This window comes from Euprymna scolopes, chromosome 26 (genome assembly GCF_053919585.1).
Source record: "Euprymna scolopes isolate OS-2025 chromosome 26, ASM5391958v1, whole genome shotgun sequence".
In the NCBI taxonomy this organism is placed as follows: Eukaryota; Metazoa; Mollusca; class Cephalopoda; order Sepiida; family Sepiolidae; genus Euprymna; species Euprymna scolopes.
Genome location: NC_136507.1, coordinates 16,018,328 through 16,035,196, shown reverse-complemented (window position 1 = coordinate 16,035,196; position 16,869 = coordinate 16,018,328).

Here is a 16,869-nt window from a genome sequence, read left to right as displayed (position 1 = left end):
TTTCAAATGTTTAGACCAAAAATTGTCTGAGGTAAATGTGTAAACTTTGACTCTAATTTTGACCCCTTAACATTATTTATTATTTATGGTATCAAAACAAAATAAAAAGTTTGACCCAAGTTCAAGTTACCTTAATCTAAAATTTCGAGTGTTTAGACCCAAAATTGGTTGATGTGTTTGGTAGAATCTGCAAAGATCAACTCTTTCAACTTTAACATTTTGGCCGCGGAAATTTCGGCCCCAAAGTGATTAAAATGATTGCCGCATGTCTGAATATCCGTTATGTTAAATTTCAAATGTGTAGACCCATAATTGGCTGAGCAGTTTGCTAAAAAACTGCAAAGGTAAAATCTTTTGAATTTTGATCCTTGGCCACTCAAACTTTTGACACAAATTGATTAACATGCTGCCCTATCACCGAATACACTTTATATAAAGTTTAAACTATTTAGACCAGGAATTGGCTGAGTAATTTGGTAGAGACCGGAGAGGTACAATTTTTTTTAAACATTGACCCCAATTTTGATCCGTTAACATTTATGGTTTTGGACTCAAATCAAATTAAAATGTTTGACCCATGCCCAAGTAACCTACATTTAAAATTTCAAGTGTTTAGACCCAAAATTGGTGGAGGAGTTTGGTAGAGTTCTCAAAGGTCAAATCGTTGGACTTTTACCCCTTGACAGCCAAATTTCTGGCCGAAAACCGATTAAACAGATTTTCCCAAATCTCAATACCCCTTATAATAAATCTCGAATCTCTACATCGAAAATTGACAGAGCAGTTTGGTAGGGAAATGTACACACAAAGACACACACATACACACTCGGACTGAAAATTTCACTTATATATATATATATATATATATATATATATATATATTTTTTTTTTTTTGTTTAGTTTTGGGCACAGATAGATAACGCGGAAAGTTGTTGGCGGTTGTTTAAGTTAGACGAGTATTTTTTGGTAATGTTTAACGGGGAGGGACCATAGCTTGAAGCTTAATCCAACGACCAAGTTCTCTCTGATTCTCTCTCCTCTGATCTTGAGCATGTGTTACAATGGGGAAAGAGGTGGCTTGTTACTTTTAATGCATCTAAAACCAAGCTTTTATCTTTACATCATCAACGCTCTGATCCCCATCTGGCATCCATTGGAATGAATGGCTCTCATCTTGGGGGGCCTCATGTTTTGACAAGCTTCTGGGCTTGACCTTTGCTCCTGATCTTAAATCGAACACACATTAAATCCGTTGCCAAGGCCACTGGAAAAATGGTGGGATCCTTCTATCGATCCAGTAGATATCTCACTGTTGATGCAATTCTCTATCTATATAAGAGCCAGGTACGTTCAAGGATGGAGTACTGTTGCCACATCTGGGCAGGAGCTGCTAGAAAGGACTTATCCTGCCTTCATAGGGTTCAAAATAGACTTCGTAGCCTTGTGGGGGATGTCCTTTCCTCTTCCCTGCAACCTCTTTCTCACAAGAGATGTTGCGAATTTGTCTCTGCTTTATCGTTACTTTCATGGCAGGTGCTTGGCTGAGCTCCATTCTATGGTCCCCCCTCGCCAAACTTTCACAAGAAACACCCGTCTAGCAGAAAACACTATCACTAGTTTCCCCCACCCTTTATCGGTGCTTAAATCTAAGCGTAGATTCCATGAGCAAAGCTTCTTTCTTAGAACTGCACGCCTATGGAATTGTCTTCCGTTTTTCTGCTTTCCAGCTGACTACAATATGGTTGTCTTCAAGTCTAACGTAAACAAGTTTTTGATGAGCCGTTTCATATAAGTTAACAAATCTACCGAATCTCCATTACTAACGGTTACTATATTGTCCAATTTCTACTGTACACTCTTTAACCCTTATCCTCGAGTGGCCCTAATAAGTGGTGATGCCTATGTAAAAAACAAACAAAAAAACACTTATCATAACTAGGGCTGTGACAAGAGAATATTCTTTAATTATTTTAACGATCGAGTATATATCAGTTAATATCTTATGTGTTTTTAGATAGAGTGATGTGGATCTCTGTTGATTAACTGTCTGTGTCGGATGTATACTCGAAAGTGACTTTTACCTTTTTTGTTTCTTTTCTGCGTTGTTACCAAGACGATAGAATCATTATCTCACAAACAGCAAGGTCGTTTGTGATAGCACACATTCATATACATTAAGATCTGTGCTAACAGACATACACACATACATGTGTACCTAGAAAAACTTATCAATGTTCGAAAATGATCCTTGTCCTCACCAAACAAAGGTGATAAGAAGAGCTATGACAATATAATATTCTTTTCATTATTATGACTCTCCAGTATATATCAGTTAATATCTTATATGTTTTTAGATAGAGTGGTGCAGTTCTCAATCGATTAACTGAGCCTAACTGTGTTGGATATATAGTCGGGAATCAAAACAATAACGATAGTGATGTTGTTCTCGATTGATTTTCTGTGTCTTGCCGTGTCGGATATATATATTTGGAAGTCAAAACAACGATAAGAATATTCTTTTGTCATGGCTCTAATCATAACATATACATAAAGCAGCGAGTAGGGAGGCAAAATGGTTATCGCTCACTAAATTTCGAAGACGGTTTTGTAGTCTGTCAAATCAGAAAAGGGTGTTTTTAGGAGCTCCACCCCAGATGTGGCAACAATACTCCATCTTTGGGTGTGTTTGTATATCTAGAGGATTGCATCGGGAGTGATATATTTTCTGGAGAAGTAGAATGATCTCACCAGCTTTCTAGTGATTTTGGCCACAGACTTGCTGTATGTCTTCCATTTACCGGTCAGAAGTAAAGGTCAGTCCCAGAAATTTGTCGAAGCTGTGTACTTCATCGAGGCAAGAGTTATTCAATTCAACTGGGGTAAAGTAAGCATCTGAGATTTGGTGGTGAAAAGATAGATGTTTGGCTTTGGATGTATTAAAATAAACTATCTTTTTCCTTATTGTACCACACGCTCCAGATCGGAGGAGAGAGAATCTGTAGGATCTTTATCTTAATCAGCTTTTGAAGCGTTGCCGTAGATGGTAGTATCGTCTGCGTAGATTGTCTAGCCTTAATTTAAACCTACATCACTTCCGGTTTGGCGATTGTCGTAACAGCAAAGACGTCACGTTTTTTTCTCGTTCTTTTCCTCCTTCGCGATATATATTCGAGCCTGCCTTCCTACTACCACTTTTTTTTTTGCTCAACATACACCTCCAAACACTCGGGCAACGCCGGGTTTCCAGGCTAGTATATCTATAAAAGTGAAAATGTCTGTCTGTCTGTTTGTATACACTTCCCTACCAAATAACTCTGTCAGTTTTCGGTCTATAGACTCGAGATTTGACCTAAACGGTACTGAGATTTGGGAAAATCTTTTTAATCCGTTTTCGGCCAGAAATTTGGCCGGTAAGAGGTTAAAGTTCAACGATTTGACATTTGATAACTCTACCAAACTCCTCCACCAATTTTGGGTCTAACACTTGAAATTTTAAATGTAGGTTACTTGGACATAGATCTTACTTAATAACTTGATTTGAGCCCAAAAGAATAAATGTTAAGGGGTCACAATTGGGGTCAAATTTAAAAAAAAATTGCCCTCTGCAGTCTCTACCAACTTTTCTCTATAGTAGTTAAGAAAGTCTATTATATAGAAAGGCATTACCGTACATATTCACACTTTTTAATATATACATATGCACATAAAGTTATGGAAAGTACATAGAGCCCTAGCAAAGCCGGACTGACCTGCTAGTATATAATAAATACAATATAAGTATGAATCAGGGAACATTTTATCTGTAGGTGTTATAATATTGATCCTTAAATACTGACAAGACAATTTGTTTATAAATAATCCTTTAATCATCTATCTTATTATATCGATGACCGGTGACATTAACTCTTCTTATTTTTTGAAGGAAAAGGCGGGGTCTCCTGTAATATTTGTTTTGTTGTCGTGAGATAAATTATGAAAACACTTTTTAAGCTTAGGTTTTCAAAGAAGCAAGCTTTTGCTAAAGAAATAAAAACAAACAAACAATTATTAAACAAACATTTGTTTACATTATTAAATTAAAAAAAAAATGAAAAAATTTGATCGTTTATAAATTCTGAAAATATAAGAATTTAATGCGGTAAAGAGTAGATATCCTCATTGTAATAATATATCCCTGGATATATTCCAAGGTATAAAATCCCCTATATACAACATAATCACGTTGACATACCGGTTAGATAACCGAAGTTAAGCAAGGTTGAACCTGCTCAGTACTAAAATGAGTGAGGATTTGGGAATTCCAGTTGCTGTATGTGCTCTCCGCTTATCTTTGCATTTTTTTCAGTCGTGCTAGAACTCTTCTTGCCACTGGACTCAAGCAGTACCGATTCAGGAAAGAGATGGTTGGGCTTGCGCACCCTTTACCTCATAATTACACGCGCAGCTACTCTTACAAGGGTATTGATTGTCTTTCGAGACTGAACGGAGGTTTTCAATCCCAAAATCCTCTCGCGAATTCCGTTCTAGAATCGTGGAACTTACATGTTCCATACGTACACCTGTCCTCTTTCTTATGTGCATTTTAAAAAATTAGTGTATGTTCGTTCGTCATGATACTTTTTTTTCCAGGCATTGCCTTCTCCTTTGAGACTGGATATTCCAGCTAATACCTAAACTGGGGGTTTTATGAACTTAATCATTAAGTAGACGTTGCAGGTGTGCTTCTTATTGCGATAGACATTATTCTTGAGATGACGTCCCAGATAGCGACACGGACATTAAAATTCAGAGATTGAAAAACCCATTCAGGATCACACGTTCCACTAATGAGCCGCTCAACAAAGTGTCCCCACATATCATTGAATTTCGATAAAGCAAAGATCGTTAGACATTCATGACTAAATATTGGCAGAAATCGCCCCAGACAAGGCATGAAGCCACAGGATACAAGGAGTTTAAAAACATTATTCCCGGATCCAAACTAGACAACGATAAGCCTTAAATAAATAGATTACAACGCAGAATACAGCAGTTCTTCCCCTCTTTGTCAGAAACATCGTTTATGGAATGTAAGGACTAAAAGACAAAATAAAGGTAATGATAGTCACGTGACTGTACCAAATATAGGACTGCAGAAAGGACTGTGAATTTTATTAACTACTGTATAGATTCCCGAATGAATACAGTTGCGAATTACTTAAGAATTCTACCTGGTCATGACTGACAGAACGAAAGCATGCTACACCCGTGGATTAAATAAAATATTCCGTTTGAAGTTCCGTGCAAATTTCCGAGTTCGATAGAAATGTTTCTGAGTTCGACAAAATACACCTGAAGAAGGTCGGAGGTTACATTGGCCGAAACGTTGTAAGAATAAAACTCAAGACTAGAACGGTAGTGCGAATAGTCCAAATAATACATATTGAGTAGATGAATGACCCTATACAAAATTATTACGAACGCGTGAGTATTGAAGCTAGTTGTTTTGAGTCTTAAGTCTTGATGCGATGAAGCAGGGAGCACATCATCAGGTAGCTTTATATCTGTATGGACACAGAGGATTTTTCTCCCTTGGGCCACGGGTTTAATTGTTCCACTTGTCCCGGAAGTGAGGATGCGTAGCATGAAAGACAATGATGGGACATTTAATCTGCATGTGGGTGGGAGGTACAATCGCTCCCTCTTCTGTTGCAATTGTCTCTGAACAATTGGGTGTTTTCTGTCGTCCAGACGTCCGCCACTCGCTCTACCTCAATTTATTAATGATGGCCTTGGTGAGAAATAATATAAAGAAAAAAGAAGAAGCGTGTACAATAAAATGCAGACGCCATAAAACAGCGAGCCATCTGTCGTTAGTAGAAGGAATAGACGCTTTCTATTTGCCAAAGAAAGGGTAAGAAAGAAAGAGAGAAAGAGAGAGATGGAGAGAGAGAGATGGTCAGAGCGAGAGAGAAGAATCAGAGAGAATATGAGAGACAGAAAAATAGACGTAGAGCGAGAAAGAAAGAGAGCTAGAGAGCGGGAGAGAAAGAGAAAGCGCTTCAGAGAGAGAAAGAGAGAGAGAGAGAGAGAGAAAAAGAGAAAGAAAGAGAGACAGAAAGGGAGGGGGAGTGAGAGAAGGAGGGAGGGAAAAGATATGTTGGTATGAGCAAGAAGAAGAGTCCGAATGAGAGAAGAAGAGAAAAATAAGAGGAATAGAAAGTACTGAATGTAGAGCGAGCTAGCAAGCGAGCGAGCGACAGAGAGAGAGAGAGAGAGAGAGAGAGAGAGAGAGAGAGAGAGAGAGAGAGAGAGGTTAGACAATAAGAGCGGACAAATGAAAATAAGGGGAAGATAGAATTAAGAAAGAAAAAATGAAAGAGAAAAAGAAAAAAGAGAGAAATGGTAGGAAGTAAAAATAAGAATTTATATCATCTATATATATATAAAAGCGAAAATGTGTGTATGTATGCATGTATGTTCGCTTTTTGTGTATGCCTGTAAAATGCTTATTCCGAGAAGCGGTCGGTCGGCTCACAACTTCTTAAAACTTTTTATATCACATATAAATCATAATATCTACGAGTTAACAACGGAGGTCGCCTGTCTATTTAATTTTCTTGAATTTGAAAAGATAAATATTCAACATTTTTCACTCGCCGCATGTGGATTAGGCTTTTTCGATTAATAAAAGCGATACTAAGTATAGCGGTATTTTTTTCCGGTCGCGATCGCCGGAAATGTCCGAAAGCAATCAGATTTGATCAATGTGGACATTTTCCTTATATCAGACAATTGCTATTCAATTTTGGCAATCCCCTTGTTATGAGGAGCTGCCCCCCTAATATCTTGGAAAATAAAAAAAAGTTCCCGCAGTAACTAAAATACTGTCCCGCAGTCAAAGCCGACCTCATTAAGTCATTAAAACGTGCACCTGCCAATTCTAATTAGTTAAATAAATTCAAACGTGTTTCCGTTAGTATTTCGCAGTGGCCCAATGGTTAACGTCGCACTTATTTTTCACACTTTAATTTCCAACTTCGCCTCAACGGTTCGGGTTCGATCTTCATATTTACCTACCAACACTTTTTTATTTTACCCCCCCCCCCGGAATTTTGATTTACCCAAAACCACACACACCTCCAAACACTCGGGCAACGCCGGGTACCCCAGCTAATTTATTATTGAAAACAAAGGATACAGATTAAAAGATGTTTCCTTATTCCGTGGAGTTTCAAAGAATAGCTCTTATCTTCAGGGTTAAATAGCAAAATACAATGTATAGCTATAATTTTGCTGGTTAGCAGGTAGTTTAAAAACTTCAGAGTATAGCAGATGTAATGTTCTTAAAAATAATATAGAACAACATAGATAAAGAGGATATTCAACTTGGAGTCCACGTATGAAGATGAAAAATAAGACTGTAACAAATTCGAAGGCAGTGGAGATGGTTGGAACTTGAATGGTAAGCATAGATTCGATGGTGGTATCTGTAAATTTGTGAAATCCAAATCATATCTATACTAAAAGCGAGGTTATTTTTCATAAATAAAGATTGTTTAAATTTTACATTTTTATTTTTATTTTTACCAATGTCTTAGTCAGATTATGTTAAAATTACAGAAAGATGTAACACAAAAATAAAAAATTTATTTAAGTTCAAAACCCTTTAGTGACTTTTTGGACACACTTTATTTAGTCTACGAACACTTTCTGTCAACGTGTCTCCAGCTGTTCAATCTCCTTGCGAAAGAACTTGAGGGCTGTAAGTCTATTCCATTGGAGAAGGATTTCCCAGTAAGATCATGGAGCGAACGAAGTGATAATCGGATGGTTTAAAGGCAGGTGAATAAGGTGTATGGCACAAAATCTCCCACCCAAGTTGCTATATGGTATCCTTGTCCACTCGCCCGACATGCGACTTGGCGTTGTCATGGAGGAAAACCACACCTTTGCGATTCACCAGTGCTGGCTCCTGGCGCAATGCCTGTTGTCCACGTTTAAATTGCTCCAAGGATAGGACTCCAATGATTGTTTAACCCGTTAGTAGAAGTTCATAATGAACCACTTGATGACCTGTCTGGAACGCTTGGGAGTTCCGTACAAAACCCACTTTTCATCATTGGTAAGCACTCGATTGAATAAGGATGCGATACGAGGGCGAGAAAAAAGGCGATACGCAGGCCATCACTAGTTGTCTCTTGTGAACCTCCAGCAGCGTTTTCGCCACCAACTTGCGCAGTTTGTACGTCTTACTTATGTGGCGCAGGTGAAGTTTGTTTCATCGGAAATGTTGAACTGTTTTGAAAGTTCACAACACATTAGACTCTTCAATGGTCGCTTTCAAACTACCGTTATTCAAGACCTGTGGAGGAGATGCACTTTGAAAAAAAAAATGGAGACAGACAGATACTCAGATGCACAGACATAGTGAGTTTTATATATAAGATTAGATTGTATCCATTATATTGTAGCGATTTCAAAAGTTAGAAAAAACAAAAAAATATCACTTGGGTGTCATCAGCTAGAATCGAAACCAAAACATATAGCGCCACAGTCTCAATCGTTACCGTTTGAGCTATCATCATAAGCATAAAAAATAGTTAAAAATGAACCATAAAGTATAGATGGGAATTTGCACATGCGTACAAGAGCACTTTAAGTCGACTCATGTTTGCCAAGTTCCAATTGTTTTCAATGCTAACCCCTTAGCAGCTATTTTTACCGGCTAAAACCCATAAAAAACGACCCACAAAAATAAAATCATTTAACCCAACTTACGCTGCTCTGCGACCTTGCATCTCGGTTGAGATGTACTTTGAAAAAAAAAAAAAAGTGTAAAACAAACGCTCAGACATAGTAAGTTATATATATATATATATATATATATATATGTATATATATATATATATATATATACACAGGAATGAAATACATATATATATATGTATATATTTCTGGCGTTTTGGGTTTTCAACTTTGACTACTGAAGCGGACACCTATTGGTGTTCATTTACCTGTAACTAATAACCTCCATTACACTGGACGTTTTCTTTATATACGGTTGGTTGTTTTTTTTTTCCTTAATCTTGAACTCTGAATGAACTGTTCGCATTAACTATTTTCCAAATTTATATTTTTATGTTTTTTTAATTTTTGTAACTAACACCCATAATATCATTTCATTTACTTTTATTGTTGTTGTAAGTCCGATATATTTCGCTATAAATAGCTTCATCAGGGTAGGAAGTCCGGTACGTAGTTTTTTTCCCCTTTTCATTCATATTTTAAGAGTACAGGCAATGGTCCTGTAGTCATAACTTGGATCGTTAGAGAGCATAAGTTTTACAGCGGCGTATCTCCGACCTCGCTCGTTGAACATCAGGCATGATTCGTACATCGGTGGCCAACTAGTAGATTGCCTGCATAAAAAAAAAGAAAAAATTGAAACCGGTTTTCATCAAGCGAAATGGAATCATGTGGTTTTTCTAGGGAGAAAATTTTATCGTTCCACCCTGTATTTTTTGTAGAAGTAAGATATATTTGGGAGAAAGGAGGCGTACATGAAAAATAATGGGGCACTTAAAGATTTCTTTCTTTTTGTTTTCCTAAATTCGCTATCATGGTCTGTAGTTTTACACTTGGTTTAAAATCAAATAATTATTATCATTTTTTTAATACTAGCGACGGAAAATTAAAAAACACACACACACACACACACACACACACACACACACACACACACACACACACACACACACACACACACACACACACACACACACACACACACACACGCACGCAAATTATTTATTTAAAAACTATGTTACATTTTGCAGAGACGTACCATAGTTTCATTAATGCCGTTATATATATATATATATATATATATATATATATATATATATATATATGCATATATATATGCATATATATTAGTACTATATATAATATAGTGCTAATATATAGTGCTAATATACATATATAATAGCAATATATATAATAGAACTATTATCTGTATATAATAGCACAATATATATACATACATATATGTATATACATAATTGTTTCCAGTCAGTCTTGGACCTCTCCTTGCTAATGGACCCAAACAGTGCCGATTTAGGAGAGGTGTGGTTGAAGATTGCGCCACCATTGCCTCACAATTACACGCGCAGCTACCCTTACGGGGCTGTCCATTGTCTGTTGGGACTGAACGGAGATATCGCATCGCGTATTGTTATGTGCGGATACGGCTGGAAATAAGTGTATTATGTCAAACACCTTTTAACGCCGTGTGTGTCCTAAAAGCAACATTAAAATCTTGTTAAGTTTTTCCTTTGTTCTTATGCTACCCCCCCTAAACACCCCCCCCCAAAGAAAACACGACCGTTGTTCCCAATGGGAAAACGAACTTCGTCAACCAGAGGCTGTGAACGTGAACGATGGCCACGTTTCTCACGTATCAGCGTCCGGGAGGAATTTGCTTATGTTTCGAGGCGTATACGTGAGTTTAATTAACTTCACGCCAGAAAGATTCAGAATTGCCCGGAAACCGTATATGATATAGAATGCCTATCGAAATTTAGCACCCATCACTTCACTGTGAAGTACAAACGCTATGTTTTCTAGGTCATACGTCATTATCATCATCAACAGCAACACCAATGATAATATTAATGACACCATTAGGAGTTCTCACACAGGTCGTCAGAGATTGCTCACTGAAAAAGACCGGTGGTGTTCCCTGGAGTCTGGGTGACAAAAAGTCTTCCAATATTTCCAGTAATCCTCACCTCTCTCGACAATTTTTGCAAATAAATTTGCGTCATCACAACAGTCGCTTGATATTGATTTCTCGCAGACAGCGACCATTGGTTCTCACTGGAATTTGGGTGGTAATAAGCCATCCCCCTATCCAACGTCTCAGTCCACTCCGCACTGATCCAGCCGAGGTCTGGTAAGTGATTTCATTTCTCGGTCATCCAATCCTACTTGACCCTTCAACATTTTTTGGAGGGTGAGGGGGAAGAGAGGAGAGGATTATGGGCAGGGAGAAGGTAAAGGAGATGAGAAGGTAAGATAGGACAGGGAGATGGAAAAGGGAGCGAGATGGAGAGGGGAGGGAGTAGTCAGTCAACACCTTCGTAGTCTCAGTTTTCTTGATTTTATTTTATTTTATTTATTATTATTATTATTATTATTATTATTATTATTATTATTTACTCAATAGGAGCATTCACACAAGACATCACCAAAGACTGTTCTCCGAGAACAACTTGTGGTGTTGTCTGGAGTCTAAGTGACAACAAGTCTCCTCAGATTTCCAGTACTCTCCACCTCTTTCGATAACATTTGCAAAAGAATTTGTGTTATTACAATAGCCGCTTACCATTGATTTTTTGTTGGCGGCGATCATTGGTCTTCACTGGAATTTGGGTGGCAATAAGCCTCCCCAAGGTCACAGTCCTCTTTGCACATCTCCAGCGGAGGGCTGGCTAGTGCTTTCTCTCCTCGGTCTTCTCCTCCTCCTTGACCCTCATTATTTGGTGTGATGTCTGTTTATGGTGACACTCACAAAAAGGGGGATTGTTTTTTCATTTATAAAGTTTGTTTTCATGATTTCATGTGACGTTCCTTGTGTTTTGCATCTGTAGCCGTTTCTTATCCAATTTGTGTGTAGTTTATGTGTGGTGTTGGTCTCCACATTCAAGGGGTTTCCTTAATATTTCTGCAGTTTTCATTATTGAAATTCGTTGTATCTTCTTGGTCATCTCTCTGATTCCAATCCCTCTCATTCTTTTTTAAAAGTGTTTCGGTATCGTTCCTAGTGCTCAAACTATTAGTGGTGTTATTTTTACTTTCTTCATTCTCAGATCCATTTGAGCTCTCTGGCCAGTTCCGTGTATTTGCTCCGCTTCTCATTCTCCTTGATTTTGACTCTGTGATCTGCTGGTACGGGAAAATCTACAATCTGGCAGACCTTTACCTTCTTGTTAACTATTATGACATCCGGTCTTCTTGCTTGGATAGGTTTATCTGTTTGTATATCCATGTCCCATAGGGTCTTTTGACCTTCATTTTCCATTCCTGCTGCCGGTTTGTGTTTGTACCATTTGTCTGTGTGTTCAAAATTCATTTGTTTGCATAATTTCCAATGCACTGCCTTCCCAACTTGATCGTGTCTATTTTTATATTCTTTTTGGGCTAGTTTGCTGCATTCACTTATTATGTGGTTTATTGTTTCATCTCCTTTTCCGCAGAGTCTGCATTTGCTGTTTTCTTGTGTCTTGTCGATCCTTGTTTTAATGTGCTTTGTTCTAATTGCATTATCTTGGCAGCTGTTATTAGTGATCCCTGTTTCCCTGTTAAGGTTTCCTTTTTTAGCCATTTCCAAGTGTTTTCTTTTGTCTCTTCTTTTGTAATCCTTATGAATCGTCCATGTACCTGCTTTTCTTCCCATTTTTCCGTGTCTCTTGCTGCAGCAATTATTCTTTCGGTGTTCTGCATTTTGCTGATTCTTTTTTCGTGTTATTTACACATTCTTTTATACAGACCAGTCTTCTTGCTCCATCTTTCCTTTTCACATATAGTCGGTCAATATCATCCTTTGGGTGTAGTGTATTATCTTTCCTGATCTTCTGGTCGAGATTCCTTAGTTCTTCTTTGGTCCAATTTATAAAAGGTCAATAGTATCTTATTAATGTCACTGCCCACGCGTTTATTCCTTTAATTAGGTTTCGACTATTTAGTTTGGTTTCGAGGAGTTTTCTTGTTCTTCTGAGATATTCCTTCCCTCTTTTCTTCTTCTTCGTGTTGTTGTTGTTGTTGTTTTTGTTGTTGTTGTTGTTGTTGTTCTTCTTCTTCTTCTTCTTCTTCTTCTTCTTCTTCTTATTATTATTATTATTATTATTATTAACATTATACGGGATAATCACGTTGACACACCAGTTCCCACTGGATCACCAAAGGTAAGCAACTTTGAACCTGGTCAGTTAAATGGGTGACCATTTGGAACTTTCAGATTCTGTATATGCTCTCCACTTATCCCGGCATTATTTCCAGTCGTCCTGGACTTCTTGCCGCTGGACCCAAACAGTATCGATTCAGGAGAGGTGTGGTTGGGATTGCGCAATCTTTGCCTCACAATTACACGCGCAACTGCCCATACAGGGGGTATCCTTTGTCTTTCGAGACTGAACGGAGGAATCAAATTATTATTATTATTATTATTATTATTATTATTATTATTATTATCAATAATTAATTTATTGATTTATTATTAATTTGTATCATATATTTATTATTTGGCTGGCCGACGTTTTAGAAATCGATACAAGAAAAGGGCACTTCTGCATGACAGTGACATATTAGCAACAGAGACGAATTATCAACCCCTGTTCTTCGAAAGAGAAATGACATCTAACGGGCATTATGTGAATCTCAAATATAAACAAGTGTTTACGATGACGCAAAAATATATAACGAAATAAATGACACAAAAATAAAATAAAATGAAAAAAATGAAAATAGAAACATTTATTGAATAAAAAAAATATCTCAAAATATAATATTAATGTATTAATATAATTTATTTTCAATGAGTACTTTAATGTATCAAAATATAATTTAGTTTGTCAATTCAACCACAAGGTAATGCGTTTTGTTTTCATCGTCTTGTGTGAAGAACATTTTATGAAAGCTACCTTCCAAAAATTGACTATATCGCACTCTTCAAAAATGCATCTCCCTCCTGTTTGAAGAACACAATTATATATATATATATATATATATATATATATATATATATATATATATATATATATATATATAGACTTGTTTGTAATATACTGAATTTTACTGGGTTCGTATAATTCAGTAAATTTTCATATACCAATGAATTTTAAGCCATAAACAGATTACTTAAAATGTAAGCTACAAAATTATCATATTTCATAATTGAGCATTAATTTACTGTATTAACAATGAAATACACTTTTTGTTGCATAAATTCCTTTTTTGAAGTCTTGGTTTTGTTAATATAGTCTCTCTCTCTCTCTCTCTCTCTCTCTCTCTCTCTCTCTATATATATATATATATATATATATATATATATATATATATATATATATATATATATATATAATGTCGTTTTCTAATTTTCGCAACCTAACGTATTCCTACTTGCGACAATACTACCACCGCAACTAACCACACTGGAATCGAAAAGCAGCCCAACCCACATCCTTAAAAGTCTCGTGGGCGTCCAGCATTCACTTTGCCCTGCTTCGTAGGTACCGTTGGTAAAAAAAAAAAGGAATGGCGCCAAAATAAGGGAAGAGGTTAAAATAGAGAGTGGTGGTGGTCGGACGTTTTCGCACGTGACAATCCCCGCCACACTTGTTTTAGGTTTACCAAGCCCACCCCCCTCCGTTTGGAGTACCCCGGAGGAAAGGAGGGAAAAATGAAAAGGTGCCTTGGAAAAATAATCAAGATCGAAGATTGAAAAAATGTCCAGGTCAGATTAAAACGATTCAGAAGTTGTTGAAGGAATAAGAAAAATTGGAAATTCCCCCCCCCCCAAAAAAAACAAAAAACAAAAAAACAAACAAAATAAAAACAAAAGCAAAAGGAAAAAAAAAATAACAGCTCGGAGAACATCTATCTATCTATCTATCTATCTATCTATCTATCTATCTATCTATCCCTCTGTCTATTATTATTATGATTATTATTATTATGATTATGATTATTATTATGATTATAATAATAATAATAATCATAATAATAATAATAATATCAATGACAATGATGATGATGATGATGATGATGATGATAACGGTAATAATAATAACAACAACAACAGCAATAATAATAATAATAATAATGATAATAATAACAACAAAAACATCAAGAACAACAACAACAACAACAACAACAGCGACAACGACAACGACTACAACAACAAAATGTAATATACTAGAGGACCCGTAGAAATTCCAAGAAAAGAGAAATTTATTTAATTAACAAATGTTTTGATAAATCTGATATTTTCTGGATAGCATAAGAAAAAAAAAATACTTTTTGGGATAGAAAAATTAATAACACGCGGCAAATATGTGTTTATTTAAATTTCCAAGAAAATAGTATCCATTGTATAATAAATATTTAAACAACTCAAACTAGTAAGTACTAATAAATACTCCGAAAGTAATATTCTGCTGCATAGTTCAATAAAAATAATAAATTCACATTGTAGGAGAAAATTTTTAATTCATCCATTCAGACCAGCAGTTTTTGGCAGATAATTTTATCTTTTTTGCCATGTTTCTTTAGAATGTTCCCTTTCTTACTTAACGTTTCGCTAGCTTCTATCTTCAGTTTTTGTTGTGAAATATTTTCGTTTTAATTGTTCTAATTAGTCGTAATTTATAATTAACTGAACAAATTCTACATCTATCTATCTATTCCTCTCTTTATATTGACCTAACCACTTACTAATATTTCTTAGAGAGTGAAGGTTTTCTCGAAGCCAATATCAAATTTGCATATGTGTGTACACAGCATAAACACGTATATAAATCACATAGAAAATGATAAGCACGTTTACTTCTACATAATAATAATAATAATAATAATAATAATAATAATAATAATAATAATAATGAATGCCGAATTATTGATGACATCAACTTAACAGACAAGAGGCCCTGTCGGTAGGGCATTAGAATACGCCGACTGCCTCCCTGCAGAGGGTAAAAGTCCCTCAATGGGGGTCCTGGATATGACCTTAAACTATATCCAGTGGTTAGGCCCCAGCTTGTGGGATTTGGGGAGTGTGGAGCTACCCTTTAATGACCCGGAGTGGTAGTACCTGTTAGGGTCCCAACTATGGGTTAAATAGAAACCGACGTGAAAACAACAAATATATTCTATTAAAAAATATTTTTCTTCAAAATCTTTGGATTCGGCATTAAATAACCCGAAAAGGGTTGATATGCCGTAAAAAAAAAAAAACAACCAACCGACCAACAGACAAGTAAAATGAGAAACTACAGAACTATCAGAAACTGAGGGTTGAGATTGCTAGATTGTGGAATAAGAAAATTACCATTGTGCCAATAATCATAGATGCGCTTGGCACAATTTCTGATGATCTTATGAAAAAGCTGAACTTCTTAGGAATCAGATACAGCATCACCGTACTCCAGAAGTCATTTCTGCGTGGCTTAGCAAACATCCTACGCCAGGTGTTTTGACTATCAAAATTCGTCGGTAATCATAGCGCTTTCGTCGGGATAGAAATAGTTTTTTTCTTTCTCTTTTTTCGTGATATTGTGTCACTAGAAAAGCTAGGTTCATGCAGTGGTCTTCAACGGTGATATTTTAAATGTCCTACGTTTTCAATTTAAATTTAAGCAAGGCTTCTCTAAAGAAGAGGAAAAAAATCTTCGCAATATATATATATATATATATATATATATATATATATATATATATATATATATATATATATATATTACAATAGAAAAATGCGAGGATGAAAAGTAATATGGTTAAGCTTAAACATGGAAAAGTAAAGGACTAGTTGTTAAAATTGGAAAAGAAGAGGACAAGATATTCTAGTAAAAAATATATTAGATTTATAACTTAAAATATTGCAGCATTAAATTTTTTTTAAATTTAATTTATAACATATAATCAATTCTTAATTCTGCAATATTTTAAGTTATAAATTTATTATATTTTTACTAGAATATCTTGTCCTTTTCCAGTTTTTACAACTAGTCCTTTACTTTTCCATGTTTAGCTTCACCATATTACTTTTCATGCTCGTATTTTTCTGTTGTAATCCATGATTTTTCCAGGTTTCCAAAAAAATTCACCTGTTCA